The sequence below is a fragment of the Bactrocera oleae genome, chromosome 4 (assembly GCF_042242935.1).
Source record: "Bactrocera oleae isolate idBacOlea1 chromosome 4, idBacOlea1, whole genome shotgun sequence".
NCBI classification, from domain to species: Eukaryota; Metazoa; Arthropoda; class Insecta; order Diptera; family Tephritidae; genus Bactrocera; species Bactrocera oleae.
This window is the reverse complement of record NC_091538.1, coordinates 59539702-59561186: the sequence shown is the minus strand read 5'-3', so window position 1 is coordinate 59561186 and position 21485 is coordinate 59539702. Positions and strand designations below refer to the sequence as shown.

The following is a 21485-nucleotide window of genomic DNA, read 5'->3' as shown; positions in this document are numbered from 1 at the left end:
TGAGTTCAAAAATCTTCGAAAGCCAACTCTCAGGCAACCATTATTATTATTATTTTACAAAATTTTACTGTTATTGAGTCAAATCCCATAATTTTAGTGGCCGCTGGAAAAGGTATACCTTCAAACCTTTCAGTAAATTAATTAAAGACTAATGTCACACGATTGCATGGGTAAAAAGTTATTTTTAGACGGGCCTTTAAGGAAAAAAAAAAATAGAAAAAACGTTAATTTCAGCTGCACCGAAACTATAATATTTTTCACAGGTGCATTTCTTATAGCATAAAACGATGTAAAAGGTCTTTATCATGAGCAGTTTGTATGACAGCTATATGTTATAGCGGGCTGTTTTCGGTGTTGCCGACAAATGACATGCTTTTTGAGGAGAAAAGGACATGTGCAAAATTTTAGATCGACATCTTAAAAGCTGAGGGACTCGTTCGCACATATACAGACAGAGGGACATGACTAAATCGACTATCATTTATGTTTATATTGGGTCATATTTTTTCATTCAAAACGAGACAATCGATGTAAATTAATTTCTATAGCATATAACACTATTCCATTCCATTTCTGTGAGGTATTGACATAAGACATGGTACACCCTGTATTATTTAACCCAAAGTTTGCACTTCTTTTAAACCCTGAGCCTGTGTTCATTACTTTGGATTTCAAATCTGCGAATTGATGGAGGTCTTATAGCTAGTTTGCTATTATCTCATTACATATCAATAAATTGTATATTATAAAGTTACTCACTCTGCTGCGTTATAATATATTTGTTGCCATCTTATGATAAATATATTGGTTTGTATATAAGTGAATGTATTGAAAATAGTCTTACTGCTCACATTTATGACTTGTGGTATCCTTGTATTGCCTTCCACACGAGAAAGCTTTGTGTGAATACATTTCTATTAAATTCTGTTATTTTTATATGGTATGGGTTTAACCACAAATCTTTTTGGACCCTACACCGCATGATTTCGTTTACCACATCTTTTTAACTGTAAATCCTGAATATTGCGCTGGCTATAAATAATATAAATACATATAGTTTAGCGCAGTATTAACGCGCTATTGCCTCTCAATAAATAACCAGCTTTTTTTCTTGCATATTTTTATATTCGTCATAGTTGTGCACTGAAAAAGGTGCCATACTGCAGCACATATATATATTGTATATAAATATTTACATATATACGAGACTGCATATTTGATTATGCGAAACAAATAAATATCGTTGCATACCAACAGGCGCACTGATATGTTTACTAGCATCTGTGTATAGTTATATACACATGTTTGTGTACATGTACTGTATGTGTACTCTTCTTGCTGTAAAAGTTTTTGCGTTTAACTATTCGTGGTTATTGATGCAGATTCATTTTTTTATAACAATTTTGAATTTTTATTTTCAAGTTGTTTGAATAAATCCCCACTTTCATTGTTTCATCAAATACAAATAACACTTTGGTCTATTTTCTTTTGTTATTTTTGGCAATTTATGCAGTGATCGTTTGAGGTATTGAATATTTTTTACATGTCTCGGCCACTATTGTCCATTTAATTTCGCAAATACTCATAAATACTAGAGTGGAGTTCAGCGCAGTTTTATAGTATTTTAATATTTTTTTGTAATTTTTATTTATTCCTTGTTGGTTTAATATTTTATTTTTGTTTTTTGCATTCATAAAAAAGTATGTATTTTGGCGGCTATAAATTTAATTAAAATGTTTTGTTTGTTTTATTGTAAATTCTGTACAAAATATAAACTATGGTAAACTATTTATAATTTACGAGTTTACGGACTTTAAGTATTTTTGTTTGTACAATTTATTGAGTTTGAAAAATGTATATGCTGTTTTATTGCTGTTATTTGCTATTTTAAATACGTAAAAATAATAAATAAACAAAATCTCGTTGTAGTGAATTTAAAAATTTGTTATACTGTTATAATGCTTTAAACAGAATATGCAAACACTCACTTCTAGCTGAAGTGTCTGCTTTGTTAACATCAATTTAGTGAAACGACTTTTTTCTTTGAAATTCCTTTTGAGCTAAGTTGATATGTACATCCATTAGATTAGGCCAGTTGAGTTGTCAATTATGTGTAAGAAGTAGTAGAAGTAGATGGTATTAAGAAAATAAAATATCGACTGACAAAATTCTTATGAAGTCAGCAAAATGTGCTTAATACGCATTTAAGTGATTTTTGTAAGAAAATCGGCGCAAATTTAAGCTTTTCAAAAGTTGGTCAACCGAAAATAAATTATGTGATATCTTCATCCTTGTATTTTTCTTTATGGATTACGATGTTAGTACTCAAGTCTCGATTACAAAAATAGCAATAAAGTAATTGAAGCAATATTTATATATAATTCAGAGCACAACAGAAAAGCGACTTTTGAACCGCCTTATGTGGGTCAGTTCAGAAATCTCACCCTTTGCTTTTGAGCTCTGATAAAATAGTTTGATTCCTGCTAAACAAAGTTTGTAAGCAATAACGTTTTAAATGATATCACTTGCGTCCATTTCTGGGAGACTTTCCCCACATATTCAGTACGTAAAAAGTATGAGAACCACAAAAATATTGATTTGCATTCTGAGTCTTGCAAAGGTAATAAATTTCATTCTTAGTCTATTTATCTTCCGCAGCTTTATTTTAAAGAAACTTTTTGCACAGCTTTGCTAAAATATCTCGCAATACTAATTCGATTCTTTAGATCTAAACGTCGTTAATTAAACAGCTTTGTATTTTTACGGAAGTCGCTTTACGCTGCCGCGAGAACTAGGGAAACTAAATAATTTCTGAAACTTTCTATGACTCAATAATGTAAAAAACACGGTCAAAGCTGTCCGATTAGCACATATAAGACGTACATCTGTTCACTGAAAGAAGTCCAGTAGGGAGGGAGACAACTCTTATTAAAATTATACAAAGTCAATAACGTTAGTTAAGATATTGCTCTAAGATTCAAACTGGGCTTGGAATGGTATGTTATCATACTCAAATCTAATCTCAATTTTTTCTAGTTAATTCAGAGTTAAGGAAGTTAAAACTTATCTCGTGTTGTAGCTAAGGGTTAACTCAAACTAGTGCTAGTTTATTTCAATTATATTCAATTTATTGGATTCAAATTGGTTAAATTGGAAATAATTTTTAAATTATGTGTTGCTCACTGTCTTTTCCTATTCTTATACTATTGCAACATGTTGCTACAGAGTATAATGGTTTTGATCTAGTCTAACCACGCTCTCTAAAGGGTTTAATGTACATATCTACCAAATCGGTAAAGCGGTAAAGCTATATCAACCAAACTTGCTGAGAATAAATATTTTTAGATATTCTTCATATTCTGTACAAATAGTTAAAATCAAATAACCACGTTCACTCCCCATTAACCATTATGTTCAAAAGAACTAAAAGTGCGATAAATTAATAACAAAATGCGCCACAAGCAATAAATTCCACAAACAAAATGGTAGTGGAAGGTTTTATAAATGTATGTATAAAAAGTGGACAATATGCGTGGCACCGCCCACCTGGAGGTGAAATTCTATACCTCAGGAACTACTTGATCAATTTCAACCAAATTTGGTGCGTGAGGTTACCCAAACATTCTTATTTGAATTTGTGAATATTCACTAAAACTGATGACAACCACGTCCACATAACTTCCCATATAACAATATTTTAAAATCCATCTGATTTATAAGCTTTTCAGTATACAAATTATATATCAATCAAGTTGTCGGAATAAAACTTTGCACATATCATTTTATGTCCAAAAATTGTCGAAATCGAACTATAATTTGTGTCATAAATGGGTAAAATCAGGTGAACACTTCCCTTAACCTCCATATATCTAACATAATTATTTTCGAACTTTCGGTTCCTTTTATACCGCATCTATCGGTCAATATGTAAGAAATTCTCATTAAAAACAGAAAGAATTTTCTTCTTATAGCGGTGCATCCTTTTGCCTTGAATACTTGTAGATGTAAGCACGACCATACTTTCCCAAGTTTAATAAAACTTTTGTCAACACCTTAAGATATATCCCAGACTTTGATCCTACCAAGTTGTAAGGGTATAAACTGTTTAGTTACACCCGAACTAAGCACTTGCTTACTTGTTTTTTTTTTAAATTATTTTCTGAGATAATTGGACAAAACTCTCAACTAAATGTGCTATGAGTTTTCGTGGAAAACTTATTCCTGTGAAGTATTGCTAATCCAAAGAAGATTTATAGTACAAATATAAGTCATAATCCTTTCTTAAAATATTTGTAGATGATTTGCGCGTACAGTAGTAGTACAGATATGAAAAGCGTAATTCTTGCACTGCACCACATCAAAATTCAGGTCCAGAGCAGTTTTGCAAAAATTGTTGCCTACATTTAGGGTCAACATTTTTTTTTCCTAACAAGTCACTTAACTGTTCTAAATTTTAGTAAAATTACACTTTTGGGCAAACAGTTGTGGAAATGAAAAATAAAAATTCATAGATTTATCTTCAAGCAAATAAAATCATAATCACACTTGCGTGCAAATTTATGGTACATGCAAATTTAATTAAACAATGTACACTATTTTTTTACATATTTTATTTATCTTTTATTTACTTTTACCAGCATCAAATTATTTACAAATACTGCTGGTGTTAACGTGCAAAATATTTTTCTACACAATTCCACCCGCCAAAATATTGTCTCACGGCGCGCAGTCAGTCTTTTAACATAAAATGGAAATCACCAATATTTATGCATGCAACATGTAGCACCGCCAGGGTATTTACTTTCATGCACACGAATTTTATTTATACAGTCAACAATCAGTGCATTATGGCCGGATGTCGGTAGGTTGCGCAAAACACATACAAATTCATTTATAAGTACACATGTGCCATAAACACAAACACACACAGCCACGTGAGTGTTATGAAGTGTGTTGTGGGTGTGTGTGTATGTGTGTGGGTTGCGTGCATCTGAGTACAGTGCTGTGGCTGCACAAAAATATTCCTACAAGCATTCCAGCATATACATAAACATACATATAATAACACATACATACATATAACACATACATACATATAACACATACATACATATAATAACACATACATACATATAATAACACATACATACAAATATATGATTGTATAGGCGCTTGTAGCATGTAATCGGAGTTCAAATTATGCATTGCATTTGTTGTTACATTTTCGTTGGCAACTTGTGCCGTTCGAAACCACAAATACACAAATACTTGTGTATTTTTGCTTTCTTCCAACGGTAATTTGTTCAACTGTGAGCTGTAAGCAAAATGAGGGCACCGGCGTGTTCGAGTGCGTGATTATATTTCGGTGTGTGGAGGAGTAAAGTTGGCAGGATTATTGTAATATTATATTTATTAAAATATGCAAACCGTTCCGTTGCAAATACCTTGCAGTTCTTATATGCACGTAGTCTATGAATGACAAATTTGATTTTGCAAATGAAATGAAGAAAATTGCTGCATATTTTCTAAATTTTTCAATAGTAGTAAATAAAATTTGTGTGGAAATATGAAAAATGTTTAGAAAATTAAAAGTTTTCCTGTAATTAAACAATTGTAAATAAATTTCGCAAATTGTTTTGTTTTATTTGCGTTTGCATTTAGAGGTGTTGGCTTTTAAGTTTTTTTGTGGAGACGGTTTTTTCTGATTTTAATGGAATTTTAGAGCATCTAATAAAATATTCCTTTTTATTGTTTTAGGAATTTTGAAGGTTTGAAGTCTGAAGAAAATCTATAAATTTTTTTTTGTGGTATATATTCAAGGTATTAGACCAGTCTTAATTAAAAAAATATTAAGTATTATTGTTTTGCCTTAAAGATGCAGCATCACTCAAAACTTTTTTTTTTAATGGAGCTACGATAACTATCGCACGCCAATATCACTAATATTAACAAACAAACTACGTACACAATTTTGGCTATAACTGTAATTTATTTGTTTAAAAATTTTACTGAAATGAGCAGTAGACAAAAAAAAAAAAAAAGAAACCCATTAAGGTCCCAGTTAAATTAGCGTTGTATAAAACTTTTTTCAGACTGGTCACCTTTCGCTCAAACACAAGCCCTCAAACGATTCGGCCATTGATCAATAGCAGCACGCACAGTTTGTAAACAAAGTTTTTTTTTTTTTAGATTTTGAAGTTCAATGGATTAAAATCTGGACTTCCAGATGGCCAATCATCTGCAGCATGAAACCAGGAATATTGTTTTGAAGCCTCGCGAGATCGACCAATTTTCTTTCTGCCATCAACTGTAGACGTTTGAAAAACGATTAATAGTGTGTAAATTTTTTTTTTTTATATATAAGTAGACACTGCATATAAATTACGTATAATAAAAAATAACGGAACTTAAACAAACGGCGGTTTTAAATATTTTATATTATAATAGAAAAGTGTCTGAAAAAAGCAATAATAACACGAAAGTATGTTCAAATTTTCTTCCTAAAATAGAAAAATAAACTCTTATGATCAGAATTGACCTTCTGATCCGCTGCTTTAAGTTAAATTACGAGCTTTTGCTTCTTTAATTTATGAAGAAAAGAAAAGTAAGTGTTGATGGAACCAAAACGAAAAAAAAATTTAAAAAAAGCGCCGAATGTAGCTGTATTACTGACAAAAACTTTTAACATTCTAGCGCAAGTAGCATTATATTGTACATATATAGAAAAACCGTTTCTTGTTGAATGATTTTACTATTTTCATATTATTTTACAAATATATTTATTATTTTTAATTAATACAATATATCTTTTTTTTTATCTGAATTTAAGTAAAGTTTCTGTTTTAGATAACCAATACTCATATAACCTCCAAAGAATCACCAAATGCCTACAATTTCCCATTCATACTTATTGCTTAACCCTCTAGCGTCCAAATCTCTTTTAATTCGCAAAAATTTATTGGCTCTATCTTCTCAAAAGTTATACAAACCCATATTGTTTACAAAAATAGTGTCCAGAGTGCCAGAAGTTCGTTGCCAGTGCAAAAGTAAATGAAATGAAAACTTCAATTAAAATCGCCCAGCAGTGAGTGTCGAGCTATACAAGATCCGCGCATCAATTGGCTGGCTGCTACTGCCCCACATGTTTGTTTGCTTTTTGTGTCTGTAACTGTGTCAACATTTATGCGTGTGTTATTGTCAAAGCATGTTGTTGTTTATATATATACGCTCAGTGCAATAACGCTTCGACATTTTCAATATTAGGTATTTTTTTTTTCATTGCACCACTTGGGCTTTTGTTTTTGCCTCATTCGACATTTCATTGTTGTGCGGTTGTTGCTTTTGTGTGCACAAAAGTTCCTCAACCATGCTTGTTTTTGGGTTTAAAGATATTTCTTGATATTCACGAGTATGTACTCATGTACGAGTATATGTGTGTCTGTATATCCATTTTCTACCCCACAATTCTTACTCTAGTTCTTTTTTTTTTTGCTTCCAGCAATTCTCTCAGGTATTTTGAATTTCGTGCTGTAATTGAATTTTATGGCATGGAATGCAGCTGCTGCCTTTTTCCGGGAGAGATAACTGTCGACTCTCAATCTACTGTTAATTTTGTTAAGGTTGTGCTTTTTGTAAGTGTATACAAACACATTTACATGTGTGCGTGCACATATCTGAATTTTCATATGGATATTAGCCTCACAGTTCGCTTCACAGTTTTGATTTTATTGTTGTAATTTTTTTCAAGTCTATGCAAATTGGCTTTTTGTGGTCCTTTCATACGGAATTTTATAGTCACATTCACACACCACAACTTAACGACCATAAAATCTATGCTAATTGTTGCTAATAGTAGTGAAACAGATTTTTTTGCGAAGAAATATACTCTGAAAAATAATAAAAAATAATGAAAAATAAATATTCAGTGTTCTACATAAGGAAAGAGAAGGCAATTGTTGTTGTTTCAAGAAGATAACAGTATCCATTGCATTTGAAACTGAATTGGGTCCAAACTGAAATGTGCTACTCATAACTCATAAGCTACTGTACTGGCCTAAAAAGAGACTAGTAGCTTAAATTTTAATCTACTTAATCTTAACGACTTTAAAAGGTCATGACTGTAAAGATTGCGTTTACCAAAAGTTTGAACAAATTTCAGGCAAACAATACTATCGAGTTTATTTTATTAAAACTTTTCGTTCCAATTTTACAAAACCTTTTCTCTTATAGCTCAGTGATAATTTCCAACAGCTCAGTCCAGATGTATGCGCTTTCATCACCATTACCATAACTTACCTCCCCAAAAAGTTTTCTAACGTAGTCAAATCCAATGATTCGGCAGACCCCATGACGGCTGTATGATTTGTTGCATTGTCGTGCCAAAACCATTCTGCATTTAAACGATTGATATTGGCATCGCCCAAAAGTCCAATAATTCCTTCTTAATTCAAAACACACTAAATAGTAACTTTTTGTGGTTTGAAGGCAGCTCGGGAGTCTGTTCAGGATTCCCTGTAGAAAATCTTGCACTACAAATACGGAAATTTTTTCCACATCGTTGTTGAAAAATGTTTTCTAAGTTTATAGCACAGCAAGCTAGTTTTGAAAATCAATTACCATGATCCTTAATAGCACACTAATGTACTGAAGCATACTGAACAAAAATGTCGAATAGATGTGTCCACTTTGACAGATGATTTGACAACTATCCCTCTAGGATATTATATACATTGAAAAGTACCTAATCTGTATCGCCTACAATTTCCATCTATGGAATATTTCAAACATTATAATCGTTAAACAATTCCACAGCAAAAAAAAAACATATTCTAACAGAACAAATTCCTCTGTTTGATATTAGTCAGCAGCTGAGCTCGAACCTAGGTCCTGCGTCCTTCAGAGAATTTCTAGGTACTCTTACGGACTTTCATCATTTACCCTCCTACAATGTTTCTAGTTAATACTGAGAGTTAAATTAAAAATGATGGCAATCGTGAATTTAACTATCTAAATATCTTAAAGCCTAACCATTGTTGGAAGAGTTTCATATTGTTTCTATTTGCAGACATCTTCCGGTATGATATTTAGACTATTCAAATCTTTCATATTACTTTATCCGGTCATTGTGTCTTAATTGCAGCTGGAGATTTTCGAACACAAAAAAGTCATAATAAGCCAAATATGAATAATAGTGCGGTTGAGGGTTGCCAATCTTCCGGTCCCTACTCTACATATGCGGATTCGACCCTCAGTTTTTGAAATATCGATCTGAAATTGTGCACACGTCCGTCTCTTTCAATGAAGCACCGCCGATATCGGACTACTATATCATACAACTGCCATACCTACTGACCAATAAAAAACAAGTTACTGTATGGAAAACAATTTTCTTTGACAAGTTATCTTCAAAAATTTGGAACGACTTTTGATGCAAGACAATACTATAGCCTCCGAATATATTGTTCAGATCAGACTACAAACTAACTGATCGAAATCAAGTTCTTGAATGGAAAACTTTTTTGGCACGATGAAAAATAATGCTATATTCACCGACCAACTGACCTACCCAAAACAAGATAAACATCTTTTTATACTCTTTTATTTCAGAAATACACCTCTGAAGGACGTCGTTAACGGTTTTCTTTTTGTTTTCAATTAATTTCTAACATAAAACCCAAAAGAGAAAGACAAAATACAAATCAATCATTTAACTAATGGAAAACTCATTTAAAAAAGCAATCAAAATAAGCGACATTGAATAAATAATCAAGCAAACTACTTGCTCACTTTGCATGGAGACAAATGCGAGTTTCAATTTGACTTCCTTTCCGCACTTACTTGGTATTTTTTTTGTTTTAATTTTTTTTTTGTTTTTATTACACTTTTGTCATTTGCGCAGTCTTTGCCATAAAATAGCATTGCCGATGTTGCCGCAGCAGAGTGCGCACAGCAATGTGGCAGCACCGCAAAAACCACAAAATTCAATTGATTGCGAAAGTTGAATGTGGCAGCATATATATGTGTGTATATGTACATACATAGTCGCACACAAATTGCCAGCAAAATGGAATGTATGAGTACTTGCCTATCTTATTCTGCTGCAACAGCGTAGATGTGCCGGAGTTTGACGCACATTGTGGGGAAGCACTCTGCTTGAGTGTATGTGTCTCTGCTGCTTATTAAAATGCAATTTGACAGTTACTAACACAGTTACGCACACACGCAGGCAAGTATTTTGCATGCGTTGGCAGGCGACCTATCAATTTGTTGTGGCTGCCTGTAAAGCGGCTGCTGGTTACGTATACACAGTGGCACACATCAACTTGCTTTTTATTATACATATATGTATATAAGTCTGCTTACTTGTTGTATGTATGTGCCTCTGCTAATATGCTTACGGAATATATGTTGCATATACTCGTATTTGTGCAACTGCTGCACCTGAAGTGCAACTGCGTGCTGCTTCCTTGCCACAAATGCAACGCCCAGCGAACTCCATTACACTTTGTCTCTACGCGTTAGTGTTGCTGTTGCTTTTGCTTTTTAATGCGATTTCGTTTTTGAAATATTTGTGTCACAAAGTGCAGTGTCAGCAGACGGTGACCATTGTAACTACATTTGACGGCATGTATAGGTTGCACTGTTGCAGATATGGTAACTCTGCAGATCACTTGCGTGCTGCCCTTATTTCCATTTACACATTATGTCACTTTGATCTGCCTTTTAGACTCACATGCATATGTTTGTGTCTACCATTTCATTTACATATACTCTTACATACACACATGAGTAGTGCTATTGGTTGTGGCATAATCGAAAATTGCTTGGCGCAGATATTGGCAAAATGAGGAGCGACACTTATGTGCTTATGAGCAGGTATCGGATACCTTTTGTCATTATGTGCTCGTGTACTTAAGTGGAGCAATACGTTTGGTGCTGCAGCAGCTGTCTTGCTTGTCACCGTTATTGCAGAATGCCATTAAAACAAATTACCGTTTATAGTATTGTAAGGAGGTAACATTTATTTTTGAGTATTTTTCGTTAGTATACATTTGCATGTAGTAAGTGTGTGTCTGTATACGAGTCGTGTGCGTAAAAGTATTTAAATATCGATAATTAAGTATTGATAATAGCATGTCAGCGATATGACATAATTAATGAATATTTCTTGACTTTGACTGATTGATCTATTTTAGATTCTTTTTATGTTCTTGTATATGCAGGCATGTAATTTTTATTTAAATTAATTACACATTTTCGGAATGAAAGCGAAACACGCGCATCAAGTATTTACCTTAAAGTATTCGAGATTAAAAGCTAAAAGTGCTTAACTGCAGTTGTGAGCGTGAAGCTTGAAATGAATACACCGAAGTTTTCATATATTCAAGCAGATGATTCAAGCACTTGATTCCGATTGTTCAGTTTGTATGGCAGCTATATGCTATGGTAGCTATATGCTATAACAGTCCGATATCGGCCGTTCCGTCAAATGTGCAGCTTCTTAGTGAGAAAAAGACAGGCGAACAATTTTTAGATCAATAGTTTAAAAACTGAGGAACTAGTTCGCGTATATACATACGGACGGACATACAGACGGACTTGGCTAAATCAACTCAGCTCATCTGCTGATCATTTATATATATATTTTATAGGGTCTCCGACGTTTCCTTCTGGACGTAACAAACTTCGTGGCAAACTTAATATACCCTGTTCAGGTTATTAAAATATTTTTCAGCAATGCTGCCACTATTATAACATATCCAAGTAGAGAAATGAGGCATAATAAGAATTTAACATCCGTTATTTGACGAAATTATTACAATCAGTTAGCATAACGAAAACCATTATTTTGAATATTTTTCACACCAACTCATATTCCTGCCATAATCGAATTTCTGCCTAATTCCAATTGCATATTAACAGATATTTGTAACATAATGTTAACTAGAGGGGCGGTAGCCATTAAATTTGGTGTATAGGTATAGAACATGGCATAGACTGATTACACCTACATACCTTGCCATTAAATCGAAATATGCTATTGAAAATATTTTAAAACAATTTTATAAAGATACTTCGCATCGTGACATATATTTTTGTCTGTGTGCTAACGATGATAATTATATATGATAGAATTAGGTTAATTCATGGATCGACCAGTTACGCCAAAAAATTATAGTATGCCGATGATAATACGTTCTTTTAATTTTATTAAGATATCTTACAAAGTGGCCAATTTATTAGATATGGTTTGAGTGAACCTGGACTGATAATTTGTTTTAAACATTTGGTTTTCAATGAGGAAATACTTTTTTTTTGGAGCTGTGCCCATCTTTTTAAGGAAGATTTTGCTAGGTATCTTGTTTTGTGAGCTTACAAAGTGTTGCACGAGTTACACTGATGCCGATCCCGCTGCTTACAAGAAATATTTGTTCAGCGATGAAACTCATTTTGGGTTAAATGGGTATGTAAATAAACAAAAATGTCGCATTTGGAGTGATGATAATCCACGAACCAATGTTGAGACGTCGTTACATCGTCAAATATCCGTCAATGTGGAACGCTATTGAGCCATGATTAATGACTTTTTCGTGCCTGAATTGAAGTTTATGTGTATGACCTTTGCTTCCAACAAAACGGCGCTACATGCCAAACAGCCAACTAAACAATTCTTTTTTTGAAGGAAGTGTTTGATGAGCGCAAAATCTTGCTGCGTGGGTCTGTGGGGTGGGCTCTAGATCGTGTGATTTAACACCTCTGGACTATTTTTTGTGGAATTATGTGATGCCGCTTAGGTACGCTGATAAACTCGCGACGATTGTTGCATTGGAAGAGAATATTCGGCCCATTATTGTTGACATACGGCCCCGATTGCTACAAAAAGTGGTCGAAAATTGAAGTTCGCGGTTGGAATTTATTCGAGCTAGCCACGGCGGTCACTTGTTCGAAATCGCTTTTGAAACATAATAGCAAATACTTATCTTTATAATAAAGCCATAATATTAAATTACATACGTTTTATTGTTTCTTGAAAACCACATGTCTAAAAACAACATTTTTTAATATTATATTAGTTATATACTTGTAAGTACAAGAGGGAGTATTCACCCGATTTAACCTTTTTTAGCATTATCACATATTATTATCAGAAAAATGTATCTTTAAGATATCTCGCAGGTTCGCCGGTGTATATGGTATATAGTTTATCGAAAATTTTAAAATGCTTATATTAAGTATATGGGAGCTAAGGGATGTATTAACTCAATTTGATTAATTTTTGATTATATAGAACATTAATAACAGGAAAAGACACCCTCTAAATTTCATTAAGATACTAGACTTGACCAATATTTTCGGTAAAAAGTTAGTCATAGGCACTGAGGTCCTTACATATTAGGGTGGAGCAAAAAAAAATTTTTTTTATATTTTTTTTTGCTTTGCCTAGTTGTACAATCTGTAGATTATAAAATATAGATAGATAGTAGATTATAAAAAAAGAAAGTTCCGTTCAGTTTTAAAGAAAATTTTCGAGTTAAAATTTTTATTTCGTAAAAATTTTTTGATAAGTGTTCTAGAAGCTGTGGAGAGTCCTCTTTATCGCCAATTAAAAGTTATCAACTTAAAAAAATGTTTGTAGTCATTATTGGAGTTTAAAAAAAAAAAATCTTAAACGACAAAATACTTTAATTAAACGTTAAAATAAATTTTGAGTCAAAAACCGTCACATTGGTTAATTTTTATATAAATGTAAAGAGTTTAAACCAAAAATAATATTTTCGTGTCCAAATAAAAATTCGAAATTTATTTAAAACTCTAGCCTCTAGATGTAAAAAAACTTTTTTTTCCAAAATTTTTTTTTTTTTTTATAATCTACAGATTTTACCCCCAGTATAAGCAAAAAAAAAAAAATTTTCGCTCCACCCTATTACATATATTCGATATCTGGGTTCCTTTGTACCTTTGACTTAGTCATAGCGCTTTATAAATTTTCGTTTGATGGCATTTTATGTCCGTGACAAAGGACAATTGAATTCGTCTCCTTATATTTTATAACTCTATCTCCTTTAGTTTGAGACTAATTTTGCTGAACAAAACTGTTACTCTACGTAGGGCAGCTTAACTTCAATTTAAAAAATTAAAAAAAAAAAAAAAATATTTATGAGGAAAAGTTATAGGTTAGACCTTTTCGTCCGAATTTGTTGCAGTTTCGCAAAAATTACGCACCAACAAACACAAGTACATATATTTTATACACATATATTCCTAGATCTTTCATATATGTGTATGTATATGTGTTTGTTTGCAACACTTTTGAAAATTTTCGCACACATGTTTTCAGCGTCAAGTGTTGACTTGACATCGGACAAGTTCCAAATTCGTATAAAGAAGAAAATTACACCGAATAGGGAGGTGGTAGTCGGTAGCGGAAACAGAGCAGAGTGTAAAAGCAGCGACAGTGCCGACATAATTCATTCGAACTATCAGCAAAAATGCCGACGAACAATATCATAGCATGCCTATGTGTTAGTGTATATATACCATAAGTATGTATGTGTACACTCAATAAAGTACGTGTACTTCGTTGTACTTGCACTTGTTAGTTAACAATATTTTTTTTTTTGCTGAACAAGCATTTGAACACTTGCGTGTGAAGTGCAACCACCACTCATGCAACACTTAAGAGCGGGAATATGTGTGCACATACACACTTATGTTCTTACATATTTGTGTACCCACATGTGGCTGTGTACCACGTGTGGCGAGGAATTTTATTGCATTGGCTTTAAGTGTTTGTCGTCGAATAACTACTGATATGTTTTTGCTGTGTGTGTCGGTGTGTGTTTGTGCTCTGACATATATACGACCTCACCCTGCTGCGCCATTTTTGTTCCGCCAATTCAAGTGCAAGTGATCCATGCTTTCGATTTGCAACTTCTTTGATTCTTAATCAGCACTTTTCAAGATAGTTTCTCTGCCTTGAAATTTTCATTTTGATTTAATAATAGTTAGATATATAAATATTGTCAACTGAAATATATTAAAATTTCATGTCATTTTATTTGACAATGATATTTTTTGTAATTTCGCTGCTTTTGAAAGAAGACGATATACATAAATGATCAGCTAATTGAAAAAAGTTTTAATTTTTCTCAAAGAACATTTGATTTTTGTTTCTCAGAATTAAGCGTTAAACCTGTTATTTTAAATGTAGGTATATGGTTTTCATATCCTGTCGTCGATTTGGTCTGCCAACTAGCATCTATTTGATAGCTAGAATTTGATCAGCCATCAGGTTACCATCATTCGAAAGGTACCAACTGTCATCCATTCGATAGTAGCAAGCAGGTAACCGATTGACATCAATTTGACTTCGACGTCTGTTTGACATTTGACTCATGACATGTACATATATCTTTGACAGGCATCCCAATGACTACTCCCATTCGACGTTTGCCTGTTCTGACAGCTGTCATCTGGAAGCCATTTAACAACTGCCAACTGACATCCATTTGACATCTGACATTCGATTTATTTTTTGTTCTTTTCGCCTCAAAAATTCTTATTTCAAATTCTTTCACTGGCTATTTTTATTGCGCTTATGTAGTACTTAAAAAATGTATTTCCCAAATTTATAAAGATAATTCCATTTATAGAGATAATTAAATTTTTCAAAACTTCCTAAAAACTTTATGTGCCTCCAAATAAAATTAATTTACAACTGCATAGAAATATATATGCAAGACAAGGCAAGGAAGCAGTAATATTACCTCTTTTCAACACGTGTCATTCTTTAGTGTCAACCACTACTTAACGCCCTCGTTGATAGTGCCCTCATAGTAATTAGCGGATATTTTAAAAGGAGCATTAATTTCTTTTACAATGCGTTTTCTAATTATTTGACCACCATTCGCTGTTTATGTGTATAAGCTAACAGCCAATAAAGTAGAAAATTTCGCTGTTTATGCGCTTAGTTGGACATTGCTTAATTTTATAGTTATATTATATATTTAGCATTATATAATAGTTTTCACTTTAGTATACTATAGTTTTTGGTATCAATTCATTGTAATGTAAGGCACATCAAATGCTTTTAGTTTAATAATTTTCCATAGTTTTACAAGTGGCAACTCTATTACAAAATATGTTCCGGGGAAAAAAGTCCCATAAAGTTTTATGTATTTTTTTCTGAAACTCATAACCGTTAGCATACTTTTTCGAATTTCTCTAAATTTTAGTGTTTTTTTTTAACGGTGGCAACTCTATTACCAAAAATTATGATGTTAAATACGATTTTTTTTGGTACGCATTTTGTAATATTTTAATTATGTTTCGATAGCGGGCAACTCTATGCCAAAATGAGACTAAATTGAAGCTTTGTGGAATACTTTCTGTTTGTTAGATTAGGTTAGGTTAGGTTGTAGGGTTGCTCCAAAATAATTGGAAACTCACATGGACAAATATTTGTGCCTTGTGTTACCAAAAAAATTCCATAAAGAGCATAACCTCATAGATCGATGGAGTGTTTTGAAATTTATTAAGTCGATTAATATCAATCCCAGTCAGATGTCCGCGGAAGTAGGCTAACTTAATACTCATATTTGCTTCTAGTAGAGTCTGATAGTTAGCCAGCATATTTTTCCCAATTTTTTCAAAATTTACTGATTTGTGGTTACCGGAACAGTCATAACCTTGATAAAATAGATGTTTCACACTCCCACTCACTTCCTCTGGCAAAAGGTACCGATTTCTAAGAATTTGGCGACGTCACTGTTTTTGGGGACATGCGCATTGTATAAATGATTGAAATTTACAATTTTTTTGTTTACTTGAAGGATATAAGCATATATTACATCTGATTCAGACTATTGGACAAAGTTTCGTTGGCATGCACATATTAAATGAGGCATGCAACATAATTCGCTTCTTCCTCCTCTGTAAACTAAGTACAAATGAATGAGATTAAATTTTGTGTATGGTAAGTATTTTTATATCCTGAACAGAGTATATTAATTTTGCCACGAAGTTTGTAACACCCAGAAGGAAACGTTGGACCATATAAAGTATATATATAAATGATCACCGTGACGAGCTGAGTTGATTTAGCCATGTCCGTCTGTCTGTCCGTCCGTCCGTCTGTCCGTCTATATATACGCGAACTAGTCTTGTATGGAAACTCTTTCAGTTGACGAGGTATCTTCACGAAATTTGGCATGTATTATTATTTAAAGCATTAATCTAATCTCCGAAGAAATTGTATGGATCGGATGACTATAGCATATAGCTGCCATATTAACTGAACGATCGGAGTAAAGTGCTTGCATGGAACATTTTTTTATTTGACGAGGTATCTTCACGAAATTAGGCACGAGTTATTGCTTAAGGCAACAAATTATTCTCCACAGAAATTGGCCAGATCAGATCACTATATCATATAGCTGCCATACAAATTGAACGTTCGGAATCAAGTTCTTTTAAGGGGCCTTTGTTTTTGTGAAGGGTATTATGGCTTCGGCGCAACCGAAGTTAACGTTCTTTCTTGTTATATATGTAAATGAAAAGGGTGCTTATGTAGGAATATAAAACTTTTTTTTCTTACTGTAAAATTAATGGAACGGCTTGTTAGTTGACATAATGTGGCCACACTATCGGTTTGATTCCGCAAACTTTTCTCCAGCTGCTCTGCAACCGATCTAGTTTTTGATATAATTCAGTTAACAAAAAAGTGTTTATTTCGCACGCTGTATAGCCGTTGAATACTTACTAGATACGAGTGTTTGCCTTTATTTGTAACTATTGTTAAACACTGCCTCCATCTTCAATTCAACAAAAAGGTGTGAACCAAGAATATCTTCGATTTGCAATTCATACTAGACGGGAACTTATACTGAACGCAAGTGAGCTTCTATAGTATCTTCAGTGCTCTTAGCACCCCTAATATGCAGATTTACTTAATTAAAAAGTTCTTCCGAAATTAGTATTTTCATGGTTAATTGTCAAAGTCATACTTAGCATAAATATCAAAAACATGTGTTTACTTTGACAGCTGGTTTGCAAACTATATACCTGTAGGAAATTTTATGCTTAAAAAACACACCATGTATGTATATAAAGCTGTACATCAAGTTATTTGATAACATATGCTACTCACATAATTCGTATGTATAATGCAGTGATTGTGTGACGCTAACATTATCATATACATAAAGAAAACACCTAAAACCAGCAATTTCGCCCAGCTCTCTTCTCTCTCCTCAACCACACCGCCCAAACATCTCTCACTAGCCCAACTTTCCAGCTTTTTTTGTTTTTCCACCTTGCCTATGTCTTTTGTTATACTCTCTTCCTTTGCTTCTCCGTATCCTGTCATCTGCCGCTCATCGCCTCATTTCGTAAACATTACTAGCTTCAATCTGCTGCTTACGTCTGCATTTTGCATTGTAAATAGTTAATGAGCATAACCTTCTCTACTGCTATATTAAATAATCATTTCCATTGTGTCGTTGTGTGTATTTGTATGTGCCCACGTTCGTATTTAGACCTGCCTAATATACTCCATTCTATGCTCGTAACTGGGCGGAGATCGTAAAATTTATGTTATTTATGTTAACGGCGCTTAGCAGATTTATTACGATTTACTTTGTATTACAACGTCTCTCTTGTAGCGAGAATTAATTTGATGTAGCTGCTGCCATTATGTTGGATCATATACAATACATATATTTAGGAATAATAAGCAATGCCAATATATGAATATGCATGAAATGTTAATGGTGTTGCCGAAAGAGAACACTTTTTTTTTTGCATTTGTAGAAAGAATTTAAAAAGCGTTGTTTTCATTGAGCTTAAATTTCTCTTAAAATTTAAGAATAGACCGGTTCCTCCATAAATTACGTTTTGACAAAGAAAACAGTAACATTTTGTTATTTTATAGGCCTCAAAGTCAAATCTGGTGATCTTTTGCTCTCCTAGTTAGACGAAAGAGTTGTAAGTGGCATAATTTAAAAACTTTTGAGTAAGCCTCAAGATATCTGACGCATTATTTTCAAAGTTAGAGACAATATCTGCTTTAATAGAGTCATTTTTATGGCTGAACTTTATTTTGGGACCCTATATGGAGATATAGGGACTCTGAGGAGCTCATAAAGCTATTTCTAACAAAAGTAAAGTCAACAATAATCCAATATGGATATAAAACGGAAATAATACTTGAATTCCCAAATTTAATAATACTTTACAATAGACTTGCCACTTATAGAATAAACAAGACTGAAAATATTACTAAAAATGTGTGATTTATAAGAATTTTGAAAACTTTCGAAAGGTACGATGCATATTTTTAAGTTAGATATAGTTTTGATAGAGTTGCCACCTGTCGAAATGAAAGTTGCAACTATTGAAAAGTCTATGCAAAACATAAGGTACGAAGAATTTACTAGAAATATAGTGATGATTTAAGTTTATATATATTTTTGAATAGAGTTGCCATCTATGATAAAATATTTCAAATGAAATAAGATTTAAGATAACTTAAATAATTTCCTAATTTGCTGATAAAAACCAAAAAACTAAAGAATAAAAATATTTGATATAAAAATAAAATATTAATAATATATATTTTTAATTTTCTATTTGAAAGTTAGGGAATATGTTCAAAATATGATTAAATATCGTGTTTTCTAGTTGGGAAGATATGATTTCAAAGTGTCATTTCGGCCATTTTTCATTCATGATCTCTAATTATTTTTCATTGTTTTCAGTAGTGATTACAATTTCATCAAGGAATATTATCAAAATAAGCGTTCTCCACTTGCGACTTCTCCTGCGCTTTGTGGTGCGGTTAATAAGCAAAACTGTCTATTCTGGTGCGAAGAAAATCCACAAATTATTCATGAACAATCATTACATTCACCTAAATTGACAGTTTGGTGTGTCTTTTGGTCTGGTGGAATCATCGGTCCGTACTTCTTTCGAAATGACGCTGGTGACACCGTTACTGTCAATGGAGAGCGGTATAAATCGTTGATAACCAACTTTTTATGACCGCAATTGGAAGAAGTTGATCTTGACAGTATCTGGTTCCAACAAGACGAGGCTCCGTGCCACACAGTATGTGCAACAACCGAATTATGACGACAAATCTTTGGAGTTCGATAATTTCAAGAAATTGCGACATTGAATGACCTCCAAGAAGTTGTGATTTAACCTATTAGACTATTTCTTGTGGGGTTATTTGAAGTCATTGGTCTTTAGCAATAAAACAGACTCTCTTCAAGCTTAAGAAATCAATATGAACGTGCTATTCATGACATACGGCTTGATTTAGTGGAAAAAGTACGCGAAAGTTGGGTTCATCGAATTCGTTTCTGCAAAAGAAGTCGGGTATATAATAAATTAATTAAATTAGCTTATTAATATTATACTTGCATGAGCTTTTTAATTAACATATTTTTAATATTTCTAACTTAATACTTTTTGTATTTATACAATGAAATACAGATAACAACGTTTTTTGTATTATTATTATAACCTAAACCCAATAAAAATGTCATTTCAATTAAGTTAAACTGTTGAACCACGAAAGAGTTTGTCCAAAAAATTAAATCACACAAAATTAAATTTTAAATTAATTACATTTCATAGTCCATACTAAATTTATTTATCAATTATTAAGTTATTTTATGTGTGTAGTTATAAAGGGCTTTCTTGTTATTTAATAATAGTGTTGGCCTATATTTATAATTCATTTAACTGCTCTCATTGCTGCATAATATTTATTAATTTCAGTCACTTAATATGCCATCACCAACACACACTGAAATATATCTGGCAGTAATTATGCGTTTAAAATGCAATATCAGCATGATTATTTGCCAGTTGGCAAGCATGGCAAGTGGTAATTGCTGAACGATTTAATATTATAAATATTTTCAACATTATAATTAACAACAACGAGTAGAACTGTAGTAAGTACAGTTGTGAACTTAGCGCTTAAAAGTGTTTGTATGTAAGCAAACTTATGCTAGTACTTACTGATTATGCATGTATACTAGATAATTTTGCTGTTATCACGGATTTTAGTTTTTTAACATTTCTCCAAGAATATAAAAATTAAAAAACAAAAAAAATTATATAAAATTATACATATGAAAAAATCGAAAATATAATTTAGAAAGTATCTAAATACACAAACAGATGTAAAATCCATTTGTTCTCCGAGAATCGCCAAAATAGGATTTGTCTTGTCAAATTTATTGTTTACACAAGAAGCAAATCTTCGAATAATTATTTTAAATTTATGATTTTAATATTCAATATCAGACAATTTGAAAAGCATAAAGCTACAATATCATAAATACACACTTTCACATACCCAAATATACATAATTATTAGTAAACACTTCGAATTAATGACTAACAAATTTAAGCATACTTTAAGGGGCATAAAACTTGTAAAACTGTTTATGTAAGTAAGATTAACTAAAATG

The 21485-nt window shown here is 32.5% G+C and overlaps 2 protein-coding genes across 5 annotated transcripts in view; one reads left to right on the top strand and one right to left on the bottom strand.

Annotated features, from left to right (window-relative positions):
* Positions 1 to 21485, bottom strand: part of NaCP60E (Na channel protein 60E) — a 252197-nt gene that overhangs the window by 96766 nt on the left and 133946 nt on the right. The window lies entirely within an intron of this gene.
* Tpc2 (Thiamine pyrophosphate carrier protein 2) overlaps positions 1 to 21485 on the top strand; it is a 120783-nt gene that overhangs the window by 61250 nt on the left and 38048 nt on the right. The gene's annotated exons all lie outside the window — the stretch shown is intronic.